General features: G+C 40.6%; 1 long non-coding RNA gene across 1 annotated transcript in view; it reads right to left on the bottom strand.

Moving 5' to 3' along the window:
- Positions 1–4,498: 4,498 nt before the first annotated feature.
- The window catches only part of LOC120402314, a 50,663-nt gene continuing 31,409 nt past the window's right edge, over positions 4,499–23,752 (bottom strand). Inside the window, exons 3-5 of the long non-coding RNA XR_005597135.1 lie at positions 17,172–17,210; positions 5,869–5,962; positions 4,499–4,629 (exon numbers count right to left, since the gene is read on the bottom strand). This is a non-coding gene — a long non-coding RNA (uncharacterized LOC120402314). The remainder of the gene's footprint in view (positions 4,630–5,868; positions 5,963–17,171; positions 17,211–23,752) is intronic.

The following is a 23,752-nucleotide window of genomic DNA, read 5'->3' as shown; positions in this document are numbered from 1 at the left end:
TAGGGGCATTAAGTGGTCACTGATTTCAGGAGAATAAATGTTTCATACATTTTTTCAGATCCGAGTCTGTTTTCTGATTGGGTTAAATGTTATTAGACCTTTTATAAATTATTTTCTGAACAAATAATAAATTATCATCTCTTTTAGCCTTGGAATTTAAAGCCACAAACTAGTGATCCATTCCCAAAAATAGAATTTTGTCCAGTTAGTATTATCAGCATACTTGGAGATACGGAGAAATATATTAAGGACTAACACATACGAATCCAAATGAAAACATACCACGCCATATTGATCTCTGCTGTAACTCTGTTGAAGACAACAGAGTAGTTACAGCAGGGATTAATTTACCCACAGTATTTGAATTTTTTATAAATGTAACTTTCACTAAGAGTTAATACAGAATCTCATAGTATCATAAACATGAAACATTCATTTGCAATCTATTCCTTACATTGCTAGATGATATTGTTTTCCATTTGTTTAATTCGCTTTTTAATAAAAACCAAGGTTACCTTTATTTCAGAGAAGCAGATTTTGAAATATCACTGATGAAAATCTGTCCTATGAGCTGATTTTTTTTTAAATGCAGTTGATCTGTACAAGATGTAAGTGTGGAAGGTGCCAATTAAAATACAGCACATTCTTCTCTAGATACTCTGCTGTTAAACAAGGTTCCACCTAGCAACTTATATAACACTCATCAGTACATGAAGGACATCCAAAGTCTTTATGGATTTATCCTCACAACACCTCTTTGATGTAGGGAAATATTATTATCCCTAGTTTATAGTCAGGGAACAGAGACACAGAGATTAATTGTCTTCTGTGAGGTCAGATAAGAAGTCTGTGACAGAGCCAGGACTTGAGTTTACAGTTCTTGAGTGCCACGCCAGTGCCTTAACCATGAGGCCATCTTTTCTCCTCCCTCTTTCTTGCTTATCTTTAAAAAAGGAAATACATTTCCATGAAAATAGCATGCTGTCATTGTGTCTTTATTCTCCTTACATTGTTGAGAGTTTCTCTGGTTACTTTCCCCAGACCAGAAGAAGAGCTCTGTGAAGCTCAAAAGCTTGTCCCTTCCATTAACAGAAGTTGGCCCAATAAAAGATATTACCTCACCCACCTTGTCTCTCTAATATCCTGGGACCAAGATGGCTACAACAACATTGTAAACTAAAATATTTAGATGTGGGTGTGGCTTTACCACATACCATATGCCATTGGTATAAATCATCACATGCTTATTTACAGAGCTGAGGATCTGGCCCTTAAAAAGAGAATGTGGGGAAATTGGTTTAAATAGTCTACCTATTTGATGCTGCAGCTCTTCGCTGAATTTTTAACAGTCCCCTTAATCACAGGTCCTGGGGCCATGCTTTTCAGAGTAAGACTCAGTGAGTAGGGAGGCAGAGAACCTTGAAGAGGATAAACCTGCCTGATGGATTTTCTTTTTGTTTTCACTGATTAATTCTTTCTGCAGAGTCTGAGTGAAGTGAAAAGGTCTATCCACTTTCTGAGTCCCAGGGGATTAACAGGTTAGGAGCGAGAATCATCTGTGGAGTGTAGACAGACACCTTTCAATTTCTAGCATTTTAAATGATAAACTGAATATTTTACACACACACCACAGCAGGAAACTGAAATTTGTCTATGTTCTAGGGATGGACAGAGTAAAAACTGACCTGAACCTTTACCCCAAATTTTAAATTAGCATTGGGTGAGTGCCACAAAAGCCTTTTTACGAGTATTCACTCAAATGTCAAAATGAATTTGCTTCAGCCGCACTCACATCTTTATAGTGTTTGCTTGCCACGAATATTTAGGTGATGGTGTTTTGCTGGCATGAATCCTCAGAGAAATGGCAGTCTAAACTCACACTGCAGAGTGCTCTGGGATAATGAATTATAATTCACACACACAGGAGTAGGCACACTGATTGACACAGCAGAGGCCGAGTCCCAGCTCCCATCATAAGATCCTTAGCACAGAGAAAATGAAATGAGCCAGACAAGGATTTCACTACATGCTAGGATGGTATGCTCCCATGCATTACTGCTATGAATGGATGTGACCAGGGAAAATACTGAGCCACAGCGTCAATGTAAACTGACTTAGCTTCATTTAAGTCAGTTGCATCAGCTGAGGCTATGGCCCTCAATTAAACTCTGCAGAAAGCCAATAAATTTGATGGTAGGCAACATTTTCTAGGAATAATGCCTCAGGCAAGGTCCATGGGACCCATAAAGGACAAAATACTGGCTCTTCTTCTACCTCTTCCAATAGTGTTACCTCTCCCAGAGAGAGTCATACTATCTCTATGTTTTCTTCCAACCATTCATCAAATCAGGGAACAGAAACAATATCATGTGACACAAAAGACACTGATTTCATCAACAAATTATTTGCTGCTAATCATTTGCTCTGTTCTACTTGAAATAAGCCTTTTTAAATATGTGAAAAATTAGGTTAGTCTCTTTTTGTTTCATTTCTTTGGTTTATTTCAATATGTCTCTCCATTTACTGAGCTTAACTAAGAAAGGATTCTGAACTACCCAAATACAGTGAGATGAGTCATTCTTGAGGTATTACCTAGAAACCAGAAGTGTAAGAAATCTTACAGAAAGTTTCTTTTTATGAGATTTCTGGTCCAATTTCTAGACCCAGGAGGTTGGCAAGGTAAGCTTCAAGTAGATCTCCAGACATTTGAATGTTGATCACAAAATAACAGAACCCCCAAATCTTTCGCTGTTCGTCTCCCACTAACATGGTCCCTAAGTGATGAATGTGTGAAACAAATTTTACTATTATTTCTTCATCCTTACACCATTACTCCTAGTTCTGCATTAAGATGGAGATACTTTGAATAATGTCCAAGATAAATCTCAACCCAGATCAGGGCCCCATTGGTGTTAGGCATTGTATAAACACAAAGTAAGAAAGTCTGCCCAGATGAGCTTATATTCTTAACGGATGAGACATCAAAAGTGTGGTAGAAGAGACTTATCATCATCTCAATGTTACAAATGGGAAACAGAGGCACAGAGCTATTAAGTGACTTGCCCGAGGTCTGACAGAAAGTCAGTGGTAGAGCCAGGAATTGAACCCATCCCTTCTGAATCCCATTCCTGTCCCGTAACCCCAAGATCATCCTTTCTTCAAAGAGGCAAAATGGCTACATTTGTTGAATAAATAGTTTGCTGTAAAATATTCCTCCAGCTATGTTGAGGCCAGTGGTTTCTCTAGCAATGTAAAGAAGCAACAAATGTTTCATAAAACATGTGGAGACCCTTCATCGGGGTGCAAATTGTAGAGCCCTTGACCTGTAGCCCATTATGGTTACAGCATTATTTATCAAATGCATTACAGAACTAGGATTATGGCTACTTTGATTAATGGGATATACCAGTAAATGCATGTCACTAACTCAAAAAGATCTCTCCATTAACAAACCTTTGGTAGAGGGCTATCATGTTTCTCAACTAGAGGGAACACAGTTATTTCCCTCATTATAGGAGAGCTTCATAACATTTCCAGGTTTGATTCCCAAGGATAAAGCTCATACATAAAAAAGGGGCAGAGTGCATTTTATCTGTCTTGGTTTAATTGGAACATTATCTTAGATTTTGCTACTGTAATGTAGTCTGGTGTGGAAATAAATAGAAACCATTATTTGATGTTGATTTTTCAACAATACTTACACTATACTGTATATACTCGTTCATAAGCTGAATTTTTTAGTAAAAAAGGGAAGCACCAGAGAAGGGGGTTGACTTATGAACAGGTATAGAGAGGGAGAGGTGGGACACAGCCCCTCCCCCAACAGAGGGAGCAAGGAGAGGCAGCACAGCCAGAAGGGAAGAGGAGAGGCCAAAGTCTCTCCGCTTCTGGCCACACTGCTCTCCCCCAGCCTCCAAAGAAGCTGCAGCTCCGGGGCTGGCAGATCACGCTGTGGCCATGGCGCCTGGCCCAGCCCACTGGAACATGCTGTGGCCACGCCACCCGGTCTGGCCCGCTGGAGCAGGCTGCGGACACGCTACCCAGCCTGCCGGAGCAGCTCCAGCCAGGCCAGAGACATCCTCCCCTGACCCTCCCCAGATAAGGTGGGAAGGGATGGGATGGGGAGAGTGTGGGGGTCCCGGGCTAAGGGTGGAGTCATGTGAGGGGTGGTCACAGGGGTTACTCCCTTGACCCCCATCTTCTCCTCCCCCCAAAAAAATTCCTCACCAGTTGCTGTCCTGGCCCATCAGGGTAAGCATCTGGCACGCCAGGACACTTTGTTTACAAAGGTTTATTTCCGTGCCTGCGGACACTCGAGGTAAACAAACCATCTCAGCCCACCAGTGGTTTATCCTGATGGCCCGGGAGCCAAAGTTTGCTGACCCCTGAATTATAGGGTTGGCTTATGAATGGGTCATAAAAAAATTCCAATTTTGCTTATCCATCTTGTGGGGATCGGCTTATAAAAAAACCGGCTTATGATCAAATATATACGGTACTTACTTATAGTACAGGACTGTATCAGATTTGCTTTTAGCTGCTCAGCTTTGGAAAACAGACTTGAAATCACTGACTGTGACAATGTTTAAATTCCACTTCAGTGTTTTCTCTGGAGATTTATAATTAGACCTGTGAAAGTAACAGTGCTTTTTCATTATTGGTGTTATGGTGATGGATTCAAAAGTGGAGAAACAGGCATCAGAACATCGATCTGAGTTCATTTAAATTATCATTTAAAAAGAAAAACGTTTTTGATTTATATTCATGCAGACTTCTGTCAATCAACAATTCTTAAGTATTTGTATGGTGAGCATAAGGCAGAATATTTGCAGGAGGAAATAACAGCATTAGTATGGATTTCAGCACCATCGTTCCCCGGGGCATATTTTCTTAGCATTGCTCCCTTCCTCCAGGGTTGTTATTGACAATAAACATTTTGCATGCTATATTGAGGTAGATATTATAAAAGGGAAACACATAAAACTATGCTTCAATTAAATTTGGGACAGGAACCAGATAATATGGCCTTATGTCGGGAATGGCTTTAAAACAGAGAAGGAGCACTATAATGCATTTAAGTAAGAAAAGCAAAAAATATCAGTGATCTCTTCATCTATGTCCAGCCTTGATTCCCATTTGTCCACTTCTCCCAAAACCATCTGTGGACCTTCTTCTATGCTGTCCCCTAGTGCCAGGACCCCACCCTAAACCCTCTACTCCTTCAAATACCTCTTCAAAACCACTTCCTCCATTATGCCTAAAAGAAATTGGCCAGCAAATTATAGCTAGCTTGAGGGGCAGTTGAGTACAACCAGTGGGTATTTACTGAGTAAATAAGTAAATAAAATAAAATAAAAAGAAAGAGTAAGGGCCAGAGACTCAGCTGGTGCAAATTATCCTAGCTGCATCGATTTATACCATATGAGAATATGACTCAACATATATAAAATGTACATAGATTGCATTCCTCTCCATCACCTTTCATATGTGGCTTGTCTTTTTAGATTGTAAGCAATCTGAGCCCAGGACTGTGTGTGTGGATAAATACTCTGGTCACTACTAAAATATGAATTATAGTATAAACCACAATGATTGTGTATCTATATATGTGTACACGCCTACATATATAATGAAAGAAGGAAACAAGGAAGGAAAACCTCATGGATTGCAGCTTTGAATGAACCTTTCCAGACACTAGGTGGCACTCTTGTTCTATACTTCTGATTAGTTATATTTCAGATAGATAGCCAATGGGGACTTGAGCTTCTTCTGCAAAACATGAGCTTTATATCCACTGCGTTTTAGGCCTGAATAATGTATGGTAGTTTATTATATGCACTACTGTCCCCTAGAGATCACATCACTAACCACATTTTCCTTTGTCCTGCAGGTTAGTGTCATACTGAGTGCCAGCGTGATGGAAAGTTGGCTCTTTACATAGCACCGCTGTCTTCACCAATTCCTTAAAAGAAAACAAAACAAAACAAAATAATTAAAAAAAAGCAGCCAGGATTTACCTAGGACATTATAATTATGCTTTGTATTTGAAATGTTTAACATTTGGGGGTACAATCCTTCATCTTCTTTTTAATAGGCTGTTGACGTGTTTCTATACAAACTCTTTAGGCACTTTAATGAAAAAGTTTAAATCAGTATTCCTAGATATTATCGGGTGAGGAAATAGTTATAGCTCATGCTGAGGTTTGTTGTGTTATCACCACAATGCTTGCCTCTTTTAACAGAAGTTTATAAGAACTTTGGCCATTTTATAACCTTTTAGCATCTTGTGCTCTTTTATTCAAACAATTTTAAAGTAATTTGTAGCACTTTGAAGGGTTTCCCATTGCTTTTATTTCTCTGGCATTCCTTGGGAACAGTCACTGGTTTTACATCTAAGCCTTACTAACAATCTTGGTTTAAACCAGGACAGAATATCAAATCAATTTATAAATGGCTGCAGTAGAATAGACAAATTTTAACTGATATTCCAAGGATGACAAAGATGTCCTGGATGTATTTTGATGAAAACCACATACAGGTAGTGCTTAATGTGGATTCTGTCCATATAAATCCAAGTGTTACTGATAAAAAGCCTTGAGAGTTTTCCAGACTCCTTTTATGCATTTCTGACACATCAACAACTTGTCTCTAAGGAAAATCATATTGGTATTTTACCTAGCTGGACTAAACCCTCCAGTTTTATGTGCTCAGTTTACAAAACACTAATAGGATTATTTATAGATTAGTTAAATCTTTTGACTTAAAATAATAAGATATATTACTAAATAAGTACTGTAAACTAAATTAAGCATTATTCAGGAACAAAATATGCAGGAGAAAAGTATTGTTTTTAATAGATCCTGATCATTTTACTCAGTTTTTGTTTATGCCATTCTGTGAATGATAAATTAATAGAAATAGTCACCCCATAATAGCTTTCTGTAAATTTGCTATGTTCTGTACTATTTCAGTGAAGAATGCACAATTACCCCGGTATATCAAGAAGGAAATTCCAGCTTTAGCAGTTGGCACAACAGTGCAAGCCAGCAAACACAGCTCAAAACCTGCTGTGTGGAATTTTACCTCCATTTAGAGTTAATCTAGTTTTCAAAATTACAGTGCTATAAAGCAAGCTGGATAGCAGGGACCTATATTATAGGAAAAGGAAACAGCCGGACCAAAATCCTGTTGGTTCAACTGATAATACTATCCAGATACTCCTTCCAGGTCAGGGTGAGTTCACATTGGCAGGGTCATGCAGGGAAGCGCACATTGTGGTGGCCTGATCTGAACATGTTGTCTTGTTTATTTTATTAATTTTGAATTCAATCTATAAAAATAACAGCTCCCTCCAAAGAATGACCCCTCAAAACTCTGCTCATCCTTGGCATATATTTAAAAACACAAGTCAAGCAAGTTAGCAACAGAAATTGCCCACAACAACAACACTCCTCTTTCACTCATGTCTTACAAATCTATTAGAGTTCTTTGAAGGGGTCAACAAATATGTGGACAAGGGGGATCCAGTGGACACAGTGTACTTAGATTTCCAGGAAGCCTTTGACAAGGTCCCTCACCAAAGGCTCTTACGTAAATTAAGTTGTCATGGGATAAGAGGGAAGATCCTTTCATGGATTGAGAACTGGTTAAAAGACAGGGAACAAAGGGTAGGAATAGTAAATTTTCAGAATGGAGAGGGGTAACTCGTGGTGTTCCCCAAGGGTCAGTCCTAGGACCAATCCTATTCAACTTATTCATAAATGATCTGGAGAAAGGGGTAAAAAGTGAGGTGGAAAAGTTTGCAGATGATACTAAACTGCTCAAGATAGTTAAGACCAAAGCAGACTGTGAAGAACTTCAAAAAGATCTCACAAAACTAAGTGATTGGGCAACAAAATGGCAAATGAAATGTAATGTGGATAAATGTAAAGTAATGCACATTGGTAAAAATAACCCCAACTATACATACAATGTGATGGGGGCTAATTTAGCTACAAATAATCAGGAAAAAGATCTTGGCGTCATCGTGGATAGTTCTCTGAAGACATCCACGCAGTGTGCAGTGGCAGTCAAAAAAGCAAACAGGATGTTAGGAATCATTAAAAAGGGGATAGAGAATAAGATGGAGAATATCTTATTGCCCTTATATAAATCCATGGTACACCCACATCTTGAATACTGCCTACTGATGTGGTCTCCTCATCTCAAAAAAGATATACTGGCATTAGAAAAGGTTCAGAGAAGGGCAACTAAAATGATTAGGGGTTTGGAATGGGTTCCAAGGAGGCTAGGACTTTTCAGCTTGGAAAACAGGAGACTAAGGGGGGATATGATAGAGGTATATAAAATCATGAACAGTGTGGAGAAAGTGAATAAGGAAAAGTTATTTACTTGTTCCCATAATATAAGAACTAGGGGCCACCAAATGAAATTAATGGGCAGCAGGTTTAAAACAAATAAAAGGAAGTTCTTCTTCACACAGCACACAGTCAACTTGTGGAACTCCTTGCCTGAAGAGGTTGTGAAGACTAGGTCTATAACAGTGTTTAAAAGAGAACTGGATAAATTCATGGAGGTTAAGTCCATTAATGGCTATTAGCTAAGATGGGTAAGGAATGGTGTCTCTAGCCTCTCTTTGTCAGAGGGTGGTGATGGACGGCAGCAGAGAGATCACTTGATCATTACCTGTTAGGTTAACTCCCTCTGGGGCACCTGGCATTGGCCACTGTTGGTAGACAGGATACTGTGCTGGATGGACCTTTGGTCTGACCCAGTATGTCTGTTCTTATGTACTCTACAGTGCCACACCTCCTCTAATCAGCAGCTAGCACACCGCAGGACTGACTTGTGGATAGAACACTTCCGTTCCCAGAGCTCTTAACTGGCCTCCTTTTGTGACCACTGAATTTACTTTAAAGACATGACATTCTTGTTATTTTTCTTCAAACATGAAAAGAAGCAATGCAATTCTCTTTACATGATGTTCTTTATGAAGGACGGACAACCAGTTTCAGATAAAATAAGAGCAAAGCCAGAGCCAAGATGCAGCCAGTTGTTCCACAATGCTGTATGTATGCCTGAGTGTCCACATCTGTCTCTTTGTAACCGGTGACTTTCCTTGCCCCTCCCCTCACGTGGAATGCTATACCCTCGCTTCACTGTCATAACTAACATTTACATTGTAAGCTCTTTAGGGCAGAGATCTGTTTCATATGGGTTGGATTGTGCCTGGTCCTTGTGCAAGTGTGTTTTGTCGGAGAGAGAGTAAGGACCTTCTGCCACTTCTCTAATCCACTTAATGGCTGAGCAGAATTTTGGTCTCTGGACTCAGGCGAGTGCAAGAACTGCTCTGTCATTACTCCCCTGTGGATGCAGGATGCCTCAAAGGAAGCAATGAAGGGCAGAGAGGAAGCAGTGTCATGGCTCTGTGCCTACATCCACACACTGGACAGTCTCACAGGGATAAGGGTGAACACAAGACACTGCACAAAGAGGAGTATCAGAATGCTTTCTCAACCACTGCACCTGGGGAACGTTATGGCCCCCTGAGGGAAAATAACTCTAGGTTCTCCCTCTGAGATAGTATTACTCCTCAACCCTCCCAATGAAGATCTCTGCCTAAATGTGTCAGTCTGTGCAAGCTCTAACAATCTGGTGGGCACTATAACCTTATTCATGTATAACATAATGTATATTGTTTCATACTTGTTGATTTTATTAATCAATATTAAGAGAGATGAAGACCCTGGTGTTTGCCCCAGAAGCAGAGAAGATACAATGTGTTGTCTCAACTCCTGGCTGTAGTCAGTGACAGATCCTGGGACTGGAAATTTCTGATGGGAAATTCTGTACAGAATGATGTTTTGTTTAAAGGTATACTGTCAGCTCAAATTTACTCTTGTTAAAGACACATACATTTAGAAGCCCTGTCCCAGAGATATCTATCTAAATTAAGCTCATCTCTGTGGTATTTGAACATCTTCTTAGCATTAAATAATTAAAGCAAATGTTGTGCAGTATTTGGCCAGGCCAAGTACAGTATATTATGGACAGCCGACTGGCTGAAATGTTTGTTTTACATCGTCCAAGATAGTTGATATATAACCTGCTAATAAGTGGAAGGTTGTGAATTTCCTAGTTGCTGTAATATCTTTGATTTAAAAGATGATAAAGTCTGTATTAAACAGTAAAAGGATACAGGTCCACAGTCTATCTTGAACAGTTTAGACAGACCTGGGTATTAACTGACACCTAAAAACTGTATAACACCAGTGAGAATAGCCATTGGTGAACACACTTTTTTTTTGTTGCTGGGATCATTATGGTGTTTGATCTCCACTCCTTATCCTCAAAGCATTAGGTGGAGGGAGAGGGGGTCTTCTGCCAGGAGGGGATTGATCTTGTCTGATTATATCTTTGCTTCATCTCCTAAAAACAGAACCATGCTGGGAATTGGATGACTGTACAGATGAACCCTTATATTAATTTTATTTTGAATTGCATTGTGGGAGAAATCCCTCTGTACTCCATTCACAATTTTGATTATCTTTAGGAAGGATGTATTTTTGTTGGATTGCTGTGAACAAAAAGAAAAGAACATGAAAAATTGAATATGTTTATTTTCCATTATGTTTAGTAGCATTTACTGCTGTCTTGAGAAACTACGATTTCCTTAAGCCAAATACTTGGGAGTTCTTTAATTTTTTACATCTTCGATATGTGGCTTGTTTGTTACGTCCATGTTTTTAGACAATCATTTTATCCTACTTGTTTCTTTATCTGGCTTCAGATCTGAGCTCAGAGATTCATTTTTTTCACTCCTTTTCTTAGCAGACTACAATTTCACTGTCGTATTCTGGTCCCCATCACTAATTCAGAGTGGAGCAGTAATTTGGCTAGAACTACTTATTACAATTCTTGCTAGAATTTCTCAACCTTTGCCCTTACAATGTGGCTTTGCATCAGGTAGTATGTAGTGCTTCAGCGAATGCCATACCACCTCCTCATATTCAATTCCCTGGATCTGCTGCAAAGCAGAAGTAGTTATGGGGAAATGTACACCACTTATAGGAATGTATTTCAATCTGCATATTACTTGCATGGAGCCATAACTGGGAAAGAGAGAGAATATTATCTAGCTCACTTCTTCTCCCTTGAAGAAAGGCAGTGGGCTCAGGGAGACTGTGTGAAGAAATACAATGCAGTGTAAAGAGAAAAGAAAACATACATAGAATTTGGTATTAAATATTGTGCATGCGCTCAAAATTAATAAAATAGTTTTTAATTGACAGATGCTGTACTGCTATGTGCAGTAACCTATAACAACCTGCAACTGTTGACAACTTGTGGTAAATATAAGATCTAGCATTAGCTGAATAATGTGCTCCTGGGAGAAGGCCTGACCTATGATCCATGTTGAAATGAGAGTGATAAATTACTATTAAGTACACACTGAACTATGCCTGAAGCAAGCCCATAAATGCTTAGGTATGGCAAACCAGCAGTATTTCCTACTGCTAGTCTGTGCCATCAAGGCTAGTCTAATCGATGGTATTCGAGACTAATACAGTACCTTGTGAGAAGCTATCCACCCCATGAAGGGGTATTTTAGCTATAGTGTAATACTTCCCTCCATCTCATAGTGCTGCTCATCTCCAAGATAAAACAATTGTGTTTATCAAAATCACATTGTTGAACTAAAACTTCTGCTCCTTGTTGGTATCATGGGTCTTAGACACATCCCACAAAAGAAAGCTCTATCACCACAAACCTAATCATACAGAATTGACAGAGTCCCAATACTGAGAATGATCCTTGACAGGAAGGAATTTGTCGGCAAATACAATCTGCGTGAACTGCTGGAACTATATAGAGTTCTTGACCAATAGGGCAAAAGATAACCCTATTTCAGCTAATGTAGTCCTTGAATGTTTTATTATTTCATGTCAAAGGCAGAAAATTATTTTAATTAGTACCAGTAGGGAAGGAGGAGGGAAAAGAGACATTTGTAAATATATATTCTCATTCATTAAACTGATTCTATAAGTCCCCATGCTTGCGGGTGCTTGCTCTGTATTTTCTTGTTAAGGTGCTTGATAAAAAAGGTGATGCTGTGATCTTTTTAAATTAGAAAGGAATAATTTACTTAGCCCAGGCTTAGAGTAAGCATACTGTCACTGCACAGCATTTATCTGGAGTTTATATTATAAACAGTATAGTGGAGCTATAGATCTTAAAATAAACTGTATTCTAGCCCATGCCTGTGTGTTGAGCCTTGGAACAGAAACAGAAGGTAGTTTGGGTTTAATGCTAAACTTGAACAAATCTCATGAAATATTGATTATTAACTATAGTTTTCTTTTCTGTTTTTTCTTTTATTCTATCATTTCAGTGAACCTTGCTCAAGGATGACTTGAGGGATTGATAATGGGACACAGACATTCCACTCTAGGTTACCTGTCCCAGTATCGCTCGTCTGGGTAAGTGACCAAGCAATACTTCCCTGATGTGAAATGTTGATGTGAAATTTGTGGGTATATCAGTCATCAGGTGCTCAAAGCACCCTTGCTCCCTCATAAAAAGGTCAGTATTTCAATTAATTGGCACCAGGGTCAGCAGAAAGGCAATTATGAAATGGGCATGGAGATTGAACAGCGCTCTCACACTTAAAGACAGCTCCTTAAGGTCAGGGTGTGGTGGTGGTGTTTTCATTGCTACTGGACATGCAGAGTTTGTTCTGTGACTGAATAGACTTTCAGTTATTAATCCACCACCTTTCACCTGCACTAAATTCACAAAAAATAATCCTTGCGATTCCTTTTCAAGCTGACATGGCAAATACAAGAGGCCATGTATCAATACTTGAACATGCAGCAACTAATGATTCACAGGCTATTGGGAATAAAATCCAATACAAAAGAGACCTGTTAGAGAATTAAAAAAGTTTTTTCCATGGAAACTCTTTGGACGTTATTCTGTTTTCACTTACACTGTTTTTGCTCCTGTGTGAATCCATCACATTTAATGGAGATGAGCCAGATTTAGATCTGTGTAAATGAGAAAAGAAACAGGCTCTCTCTTATTTCCTCTACATTGTTTTTGTAGTTTTCCATGTTATGTTGTTATTGTAATCAAGTGAAAGGCTAATAAGACAAAACGTGGTGCAACCCCATTTTTGCAGATAATTTTATGGGTTATCAGGCTATTCTAGCTATATGGTGGCACCTGTTCATTGCTCATTTTATATCAACAGGAGGTGTTTTGAGCCAATAAACTACTCTTTATAAATTCTCATGTGCTTTTTTACAACATTGCTGTATTTTGTTTAATCCTCATTAAGAATTTATGGTTTCATTTTTTTTCATTGAGAACAATTCTTGTATCAATCATCAATCACTGATTAAACAACAAAAGGAAATCTAGTAGTGGGATTTTCACAGGCTTTATAACAATACACAGAATCTTCTCTGAACATTTTCTTGTGAACTAGTGCAAAAGTAATCTCTTTTTTTGCAGAAATTTTCAGTTGGACTTTGAGAACTTTAAAAAATAAGTGCTACTGTACCACTGACTCTTTGATTTTTATATAGGGTGACCAGACGTCCCGATTTTATCGGGACTGTCCCGATATTTGCTTGTTTGTCCCGCGTCCCGACCAATGTTAGGTCGGGACACTGGACAAACAAGCAAAGGCTCCGGAGCCCAGAAGGGCTCGCGCCCTCCCCCGCCCTGACTCTTCCCCCTCCTTCCCCCATTGGCTCCCTCCCCAAATCCCCGCCTCTTGCCAAGCATGCCATGCCCAGGAGACGCAGGGGAGTGTGGGGCCGGGGTGAGTGTGAGTCTGGCCTGGCCCCGAGCAGGCAGGACTCGGTACCTGAAGGGAGAGTAGGGGGGCGGCCCGCGGGGCCAGGCGGTGGCTGTTCTCCCCACCTGGGCAGCAGGACTCGGGAGCAGCCGCTGCTGCAGCTCCCACTGCCGCGGGGGGAGGAAGCGGCCAAGCACGTGGCGCTCAGCGGCTGCGGCTTTGGCGCCCGGGCCAGAACCCCCGAGCGCGGGCCTGCTGCGGGGCAGCGCGCACACTGCGCTCAGCCCCTGGCCAGTCGTGTCTGGGCTGGCTGCCCGGCTGGTGCAATCCTGCAGCGGAGGCATCGGCAGCCCAGCCCCATTTGTTCTCCTGCGGGACCCAAGCGGGATGGGGGGGCTGGGGCCTGCTTCCCCCACTCCGGGGCCGCCCGCGGGATTGCACCACCTGGGCAGCCAGCCCAGACTGGGTGCGCGCTGGGTCCCTGCAGCAGGCCCGGCTCGGGAGGTTAATGGGTGCTAGAGCCGCAGCCGCCAAGCTTGGCCAGCGGCCGCTTCCTCCCCCCGCGGCAGTGGGAGCTGCAGCAGCGGCTGCTCCCAAGTCCCGCTGCCCAGGTGGGGAGAACAACCGCCGCCTGGCCCTGCGGGCCGCCCCCTACTCTCCCTCCAGGTACCGCGCCCGAGTCCTGTCTGCTTGGGGCCAGGCCAGACTCACACTCACCCCAGCCCCGTGCTCCCCTGAGTCTCCCGGGCCTCCCTCCAGTGCTTGCGGAGGGAGGAGGAATCGGGGGTGGGGGATTTTTTTTTTTTTTGCTCTGCCGCCATTTTTTTCCCCTCTGTCCCTGCCCCCCCCATGTCCCGATATTTGACCTGGGTGATCTGGTCACCCTATTTTTATATGCATATATTCTTTTATACAGGATATCTTCACACCATATTTGGGGGCATAAAAACCTACCAGAAGAATAAACAATGACAGCATATTTTATTGATTTTCAAAGGACCCTATGGTAATCTGGGAATAGAAATTGACCTTGCCATTCCAAAGGGCTACCATAAAAATATATATTATTCTCCAAATATACATGGTGTTTTTATCAAACTATGGCCTTATCCCCAGTGGGAGTCTTTTCATTGATTTCAAGAGGCTTTGGATCAGGCCTTAAATTAATAAACTTGCTCTACAGTTTCCTTATATTGAATGAGTGACAATATAAGCTGATGTCTGTTCCCCATGTTTAGTCATATTATGTAGTCTGGCACTATATCCACCTCACAGGTAAATAGACCATATTATTTTATTGACTTTCTTTGTGTCACTGTAGGGATTGTGGTTTGCTTTCATATACTTGTACCAGGCTTTAACCACTGCACACATTTGAATGTAATGTGGTAAGGAAAGTGAAGTTCTTCAGCTTGGACATCCTGAATCAAGCCCTTACAAAGGACCCTGTAGGAGCTGCTGATTTCAATCTTGAAATTCATGGTCTGATATGATTATTTTGAGACAAGACAATAAAAACCCAGGTCCACCAGGTCCAGGCCAGGGCCCTGTATAAAGTATAAGTATAAAGCCAATCTCTTCCAATTCTTTACTGTTTCTCTGGCCTGTGCGTCCTACCATGCTCCTCCTGGAGCCTGTTCATCTGTTCACCCTGGTTCACCTCCTCCTGAGGTTCTAGTTTCATGAATGGCTTCTCATGGTCTGTGACTCCTCAGATTCTCTGAAATGCATTGGGCTTATAGTCTGAACTGTCCTCATGGTCTCCCTTCTCAAGACATGAGTTCCCCCCAGCTCTCCTCCATGGAGCTGGGGACGTGGTTTAGGCTAGCTGCTGGCCTGACCTTTGGTTGGGCTCCTTTGCCCAATTAGCCCTCCAGCTTGGAGTTCAGCTGACCAACCTTCTTCCATTGATGTCTGACTTGCTATGAAGGAGGAGGCATCATATATGCTGGTCCCCTTCCAAAAGCTGAATTCAGTTGGTTTGGAGAAGGGCATCTTGCCCCACCCACTCTGTAAGGCTCCCAGTACTGAACCCTTTAAAGTACTGTAACAGGATTCCTTCCTCTCTCTCCCCATACCTCCCCAGTCTTTGTACATCAGACCACCCCAAACACTTAAAGGACCCATTCCTGGTGACAGGGATGAGCAGAACACCAGGCACTCCTTAAAAGGGCAGGTCACCCTATTACACTCTGTAATTTAAAACTTGCTTGTTATGGTATTTTCTATCATAAATCTGCTAAGTACTGTCAGTCAGTTTGTCACTGGAGGAATTTTGGTAGTATGTATCCATACTGCTGTATCAGCATACCTAATGACTTGACTTAGCAACTGCAGACTCTAGTGGGGGTGAGCCCATAGCCAGAGGCTACAGGGAGTCAGTATCTAAGGGTCAGATCATTAATTTTGTCTGTCAACATGACAAATCTTGAAATCATATGATTATACAGCATTGCAGAAGCTTGTGGTAAAAAGATACAATGTGAGGAAGAAAATGAGGAGAAGAGAAAAATAATGGATGAAAGGAGATTGTGTCCCCAGACAGGCCAGAGCTAGCCAAGCAAATGACTATGTGGATATTCAGCATGGGGAACTCCCCTTATTCCTAAAAATGCCATAATTCAAGCTTGACTGGGATGGGGAATCTGTATGGATGTAAAAAATAGGAAATAAAACCAGAGAGCACCTTCCTTTGGAAAGTGGTGAAATATACCAGGCAATTCCTTTCATTTTAAAAGCTTGTTGAGCTTGGGAAGATTTGATGGAGCATGTCTGTAAAGGTAGCTAGTCTAGATTTGTAACATGCCAGAGGTAAGTTACCTTCTATCAACGTAACAGCAAACATGCACCTAACCCAGAAGGCCCCATCATATAAAAGCAGAGCAGATTTTCCTATCATCTATTGCTAAGCATACTGGACTCCTCTACTTATTGGACTTATGAAAAGAAGCCTCTCACCCGTACCCCTCCAGCAGAGGGTTACCCACTCAGCAGCAGTTTGGCACCAACAGGAGCCACACTGTTGGGTTGGCTCAGGGCTAGAGGGTCATTCCTGAAGGATGGTTTGTGATTTTGCATGGAGGTGGTTGGGTGTGTGTGGCCTATCAAATCACCTCAACAGTATCATGACCTCTCCAATCAAAGAAAGAAAAATTCCAAAATGAAAACTCCACCAGGTTTTTTTCTCCCTTAAATCCTTCCCATGAATTTTTCCACAGAAGGGAATGTTCTGACCCTTCGCCTCTGCATCTCCATTTGTGCAAGGGGATACTACGACCTACCCACCTTACAAGGGTGCTGTGAAAAAGAAACACTGTAAAGCACAATGATGATGTAAAACATTAAGTCAAAGATGATTATTACTTACCATTATCATCTATCCTGGAATGGTTATTGAATTCTGAACCTATGTTTTAAAACAAAATTTTAAAATATGTAAGCACTTTCTATCACATATCTGACATTTACTAGAGTATGTGGTTTCAAATGTGCTTACCCATGGAGTCAGTTATTTTATATGTTTACTCTTTTATTACAAGAGCTTAATTGGAAGTTTGCTCATCAGGCTATGGAGAGTTTAATTAAACTCAGTGAAGAAATCACTGAGAAAAAGCAAGCAAGCACTTAAATGTGCTATTTTTGTTCTGATCTCACAAAGACATTTTTCTCCCTGATTGTCCTATTCTTGTATTAATAAACAAAACAATAAAAAAACACCTCTGGAATCTGCTAATTTAAATATTGGCAGCTTTTACACTTGTTTTGCATTCTCAGCCTGCCCTGAATTTTTCAGCATCTCCAAGTGGGCCTAAAGGGTTTTTTTCATTGGAGTTCCTATCTCAGGCAAACACAAAACAGCTTTTATTTGCTGCAGTTAGTCTGTGATCTTTTAGGGCATCTGTGTGGCCAGAAGACCATTCTCATCACCCCCACTGTAGTTAATGGGAATTATTATGTGTGAATACAGAAGTAGGAGAGAAAACAGTCCACTTTGTTAAGGAGAAGGGGGGGGAAGGAAGAAGATATTTTGGTATGGCACTATAATGGCTGTATTGCCTGAATATAATGACACCGTAGAACAGGAGAATATGGAAATAGTGATGCAGCGCTAGACTTAGTTGCTTGTCAAGTGTGCAGCCACACAGATCATGGCCTTGTGTCTTCATCCCTCACAGTGTATACCCAAGAAAGCCCTGCTCCATCCAGTTACTTGTTGTGACCCTTTCACCTGAAAAGAGGGTAACTGCAGGGTCAAGTCCCACATAGGTTGTAGAGATCCTGCTTGGTCACCTTCTAGCTGATGAAATCATTCTGTTTCTTCCCCCACAACCTCATAGTGACAAGCATGCCAAATCCTCACTCCTGCATCCCCTTAATAACAAGTACCATGGCCCACCCAGCTTCCAGATGCTATCACCCAAGCTGTATTGTACCATTTATGGAAGTATTCATGAGTCCCTGAACATTTTCCACAGGACCTTACAAAACCTATGGCTAACCCTGTAGAACTACCAGGGATGGATACATGAAGCAATGTTCCATTAGATATGGATTGAATAGAAGTTTTTTTCCCCTGTGCCAGGTAATGGATATCTCTGATGGTTGGTTATGGAATGCAGGAGCTTTCTCCTCTTGGTCATTGGTTTAAATCCAGCCCAGTTACCCTTGTACAAAATTGATTATCATAAAGCTGTACCAAAAGAAATAGTGAACTAGATTCTGATCTCACTTATAATAGAAATAACCAAATTTTACACTGTTGTGAAAGCAGAACATGACTCATGGTTTACAAAAATTGACTCTACCCTAAATTTTCTGTTAGCAGAATACAGAGGTAATTCACAGACAGCTGCATCATATAAGACTGCACACTATATTGTTTCTTCTGTTTTGCCTCAGCATGTAAAAACTTAGGCTATGTCTACACTACAGCTTATGTTGGCATAAGTTATGTTGCTTAGAGGTATGAATATACCACCCCATAAGTAACATAAGTTACACCAACATAATCATCTGTGTGGACAGTGCTATGTCAGTGGGAGAGCTTCTCCCACTGACATAGCTTCTGTTGCTCATGGCATGGTTTTTTTATGCCAATGAGAGAGCTCTCTCCCATCAGCATAGAGCATCTTCACCAGAAGAACTGCAGCAGTGCAGCTGCATCAATGCAGCTGTGCCACTGCAGTGCTGTATGTGTAGACATGCCCTAAGAGAGAGAGAGAGAGAAACTAATGATTATTTTAGAAGCTTGAGCTTCAGGGAGAACAGCATGGAACACCAGAGGATAAAGCCATCAAATAACTGCAACACCGTGATTCAATTGAGAAGGTTAAAAAAAAGAATAAGCCATCCTGAGAAATGAAGAAAACAAAGGAGAAAAGACTGGTGAACTGTGAGAAGAAATTGTTTCAGAACACAAAGTTTCAGAGACATGTATCAAAAAAGGGTGTTTGCTGTCCATAAACTTGTGCACTTTCAGTCTCTCCTGAGACCTGGTTCCTGAGACTCAGACAGACACTTCTGTAGAAGACACATTGAAGACAGACTCTGATCTCAGTTATGTTGGTGCAAATTGAGTTCAGTACAGAAATTCAAGATTTGCAATTACAGTATAATCAGTCCTGAATCCAAGAAAAAGTGGACACATTTAACACAGATTCAGAGAAGTAATTCTGAGCCCAAGCAGGAAACAGGGAACTCTTTTCTCCCCAGCTAAGGTGCGAATCCATGAAAGGTATTGCCAGGTGCTTGAGAGTAAAGGGTGTTGGGATCCCCCAAGACATTCTTCCACTCCCTTCCCAAAAACTCAGTATGACTCTGGACTTTGTCACCTAGGTACCTTTATTTGGCATACAGCAACTCTGTGCCCAAGCTGGCCAGGCTCAAATGCAAAGGGTGGGTGCAGGGTACATTAGAACACCAAAGTTATACTGTAAAACTTTTCCTTATATACGTCTTTACTAACACCTGCATTCCTGATTATACATTGCCCCATGCGCTTCATGAATGGCTTGGTTACTTTTCAGGAACCAATCCCTGTACAGCATGCTCTGTCTATGTCCTGTTCATGTATAACTGGATATCTCCATTCCAGGGTTATCTCATCTGCTGTCCCTAGTACCAGTGTGTTCTTTTTTACCTTAGCTAGACTGACCCCAGCATTGGTATGCCTTTATTTACAACTTAATCTTTCATTCACCTTCCCAATCATGCCCACTGAGAAATGATGTCTTACTTGTGTCAAGTTACTCATGTCAAGTTAGGCCTGCACCTGGAAAAAAGGGAAAACTATCCACTACTCCTGGGAAGATACAACTCAGTTATGAGAGTGAAAGACAGAGAAACATCCCACAGGAATGCATGAGTGATGGACTGGGAGACCAAGGTTGCCACATCCTAGAGTAGAGTCTACTCTGCCTACCAGGAGACACTGCATAGCTCTAGCCCATTGCGGGGACCAGATGCCATGATACAGTCAGACAGGCCACAAGGGACATCAACAGAACTCCATTTATACTTCATTTGTTTTCAACCCATCTTCCTAGAAAATTCATGAGCAAGAGGAAATGGAAATGCAGGATATCAGATCAATAAAGACTTTTCTGAGACAGGAAGAAATAATAAAAAGACATTTTAATTTTTGTAACTATAGCTATACTTTAAATCCTTGGGGCTGAGCATTCATAGGCTAAAATGTTTTTATAACTGTGTGAAGGAAAAATTCTTTAGTTTGTATCAGCTGTGAGCATTAATACGTTCTGTAACAGAGACAAAAATCGGGGAACAGTTGCAAATCTTCCTACATATGTATAAGCCATATTTTTCTTTTGGAAGGGAATTCTCACATGTTAATGTTGCATTGGGATTGGGGGAAGGAGACTTCGATATTGCCTAAGGAATCTAGGGGGAAATTCTGCTGTCATTTACACCAGAGTAAATCTGAAGTAGCTTCATTGAAGTTTTGGTGTAGTCAGTGCAGCTATTCCAGATTTACTCTGGTGTAAATGACAGCAGAGGATGACCCACTATCATTGTAGTTAATTAGAAGAGTAGATTTATAATAATTAATTATTTTTTGTTTGTGATAGTGCAGAGAAACCCAGTCATGGACCAGGAGCCCGTTGTGCTTGGTACTGTACATAGAACTAAAAGATGATCCCAGCCACGGAGAGCTTACATTCTAAGTATAAGACAAAGACAACAAGTGGATAGCCAGACAGAGAGATGGACGAGTACAAAGAAACAATGAAATAATACCAGCATTATAGGCTGTGGTCCGACCACATCAGCTGCCTAGCCATTATCAAGTTTAGACAAGAACAGTGACTGTTCTCTTGAGGGATACTGTGTCTTTCTTACTTTTCTTTATTCTTCCCCTTCCATTTAAGAAATTTAGTTTGCAGTTCTGAAAATTGGGAGCTGTAAAAGAAACCTGAGGTTATGTAGTGCTTACTACAGTCCAGGGACCTATGTACTGTATAATGCAATTATACAGATGCACAAATGGACACATAATTGCCCTTTTTAAAATTGCCATATTAATGCATTTTTGTGCTGCATAAATGTACACAAATGCAAAGTAGATCAGCTTAGGGGTACAGAACAATGGCAGAGCACAGGCAGGCACCTAAATTCCATCACAGCAAAGCCTTGGCTCTTGAGAAGTTTGGAGCTCTCAGGGCTGCAACCTCTTCCATTAAGTCTCCACTACACAGTTTCCTCATTGTTGTTTTTGGATCCTCCTGATTCTCTTAGTCTTCTGCCTACTAAGCTCTCTGCCACCTACAATTTTCCTTTCCCATGGCTGACCTTCGAACAACATCTTGGGTCTGATCTCTTGCTACTTCTCAGCCTGTGCCCTGCATACTGCCTTTATGTTTCTTTTGTATCCTGCCTCATCAAATACTTCTTCACTTTCTTATGAGCTGCTCCATATTCCTAGAAGATGTCTACTCATGCACACCTTGGAAAAGAAAGATGTATGTAAAGAATCTAATTCATTATGAAAGCATACTTCAAAAATCTATTGCAAGCTTAATTCTTGAGGCATGTTAAAAATGGAATATCAATCTGGTCCTGTATTTTACCCTAGGTTGTAGAAATAATGGAATTAATTCCATTGTTATGATGTCCACATGTCATATTTGGTATATAGATATAGTATTAAAAAGATACTATTATAATATCCTTTATTCTTTCTTTTATTTTTTTTCCATATTAGGTTTAACTTCTCTTACACTATATTTATGCTCTCAACTTCATCCCACTCCTGCTAGTCCTCATCAGATGTTTTATAACATTGATAAGCCACTTTCTTATCCCCAATTATTTTTAAACTTGCTTGTTCATCCATTCTGACCTTTTTTACTCCAGGAGTATTTATTGCTAGATTACATGCATAACCTTTGGGTATACCTTTATTTAACTTTAAATGCTTTCCATTTCCATTCTCTGTCCTCTCACAACATTATTCTTCCTTCCCACTATCATTTACTTGAATGCATCCCAGAGTCTTTCAATATTTCTGCAGTGGTAATCCATGTTTATTTTCCTCCTTTTCTGTCACACTTTACTTCTAATAAGTTATACTGTAAACCTAATTATGTTATATTCATTACTGCTTAGGTATGCCATACCTTTAGATTATCAGTTTTATATTGTCAGGGTTTCTCTTAACCTACTCAAGGGTTGGTCCATACAGATTTTTAGACTGTAAACTTTGGAGCAAGGATTGTACAATGGATACATACTGGGAGATCACAATCTCAGTTGTGATCCTTAGGAGCTACCGTATTATATTAATATAAGAATAATATTAAGAATACTGGTAAAGAAGCTGCTATTCCATATCCCCACACTTTCTTAACTTATTTCAACTTATGGGCTTCTTTTGCAGACACAGCTTGTTATTTCAAAAATTTACACATGAGCACACATGCATACATTTGTTCATTCTGGGCATAAACATTAGTTGCAACAAAGCATTTAAACTGTGCTTAATATAAGTATATAGTACTTCTTTAGGACTATTCATGTTCCTAAATTTAAGCATAAGAGGAAGACCAGGACAGAGTAGGCCCATTACTCAATGAGAGGGGAAAGACAATAACAGAAAATGTGGAAATGGCAGAGGTGCTTAATGACTTCTTTGTTCCGGTTTTCACCAAGAAGGTTGGTGGTGATTGGATGTCTAACATAGTGACTGCCAGTGAAAATGGGGTAGGATCAGAGTCTAAAATAGGGAAAGAACAAGTCAAAAATTACTCAGACAAGTTAGATGTCTTCAAATCACAAGGGCCCGATGAAATGCATCCTAGAATACTCAAGGAGCTGAGATTTCTGAGAAATTATCTTTGAAAAGTCATGGAGACATTCCAGAAGACTGGAAAAGGACAAATATAGTGTCCATCTGTAAAAAGGGAAATAAGGACAACCCGGGGAATTACAGACCGGTCAGCTTAACTTCTGTACCTGGAAAAATAATGGAGCAAATAATTAAGCAATCAATTTGCAAACACCTAGAAGATGTTATAAAGAAGGTGATAAATAACAGTCAACATGGATTTGTCAAGAACAAATTGTGTCAAACCAACTTCATAGCTTTCTTTGACAGGGTAACAAGCTTTGTGGGTAGGATGGAAGTGGTAGGTGTGGTATATCTTGACTTTAGTAAGGCTTTTGATACTGTCTCGCATGACCTTCTCATAAACAAACTAAGGAAATAGAACCTAGATGGAGCTACTATAAGATGCATGCAAAACTGGTTGGAAAATCGTTCTCAGAGAGTAGTTATCAGTGGTTCACAGTCATGCTGGAAGGGCATAATGAGTGGGGTCCTGCAGGGATTGGTTCTGGATCAGGTTCTGTTCAATATCTTCATCAATGATTTAGATAATGGCATAGAAAGTGCACTTATAAAGTTTATGGACAAGACAAAGCTGGAAGGGT

The sequence above is a fragment of the Mauremys reevesii genome, linkage group 3 (genome assembly GCF_016161935.1).
Source record: "Mauremys reevesii isolate NIE-2019 linkage group 3, ASM1616193v1, whole genome shotgun sequence".
In the NCBI taxonomy this organism is placed as follows: Eukaryota; Metazoa; Chordata; order Testudines; family Geoemydidae; genus Mauremys; species Mauremys reevesii.
The sequence above is the reverse complement of the archived record's forward strand: the minus strand, read 5'-3'. Positions and strand labels throughout refer to the sequence as shown.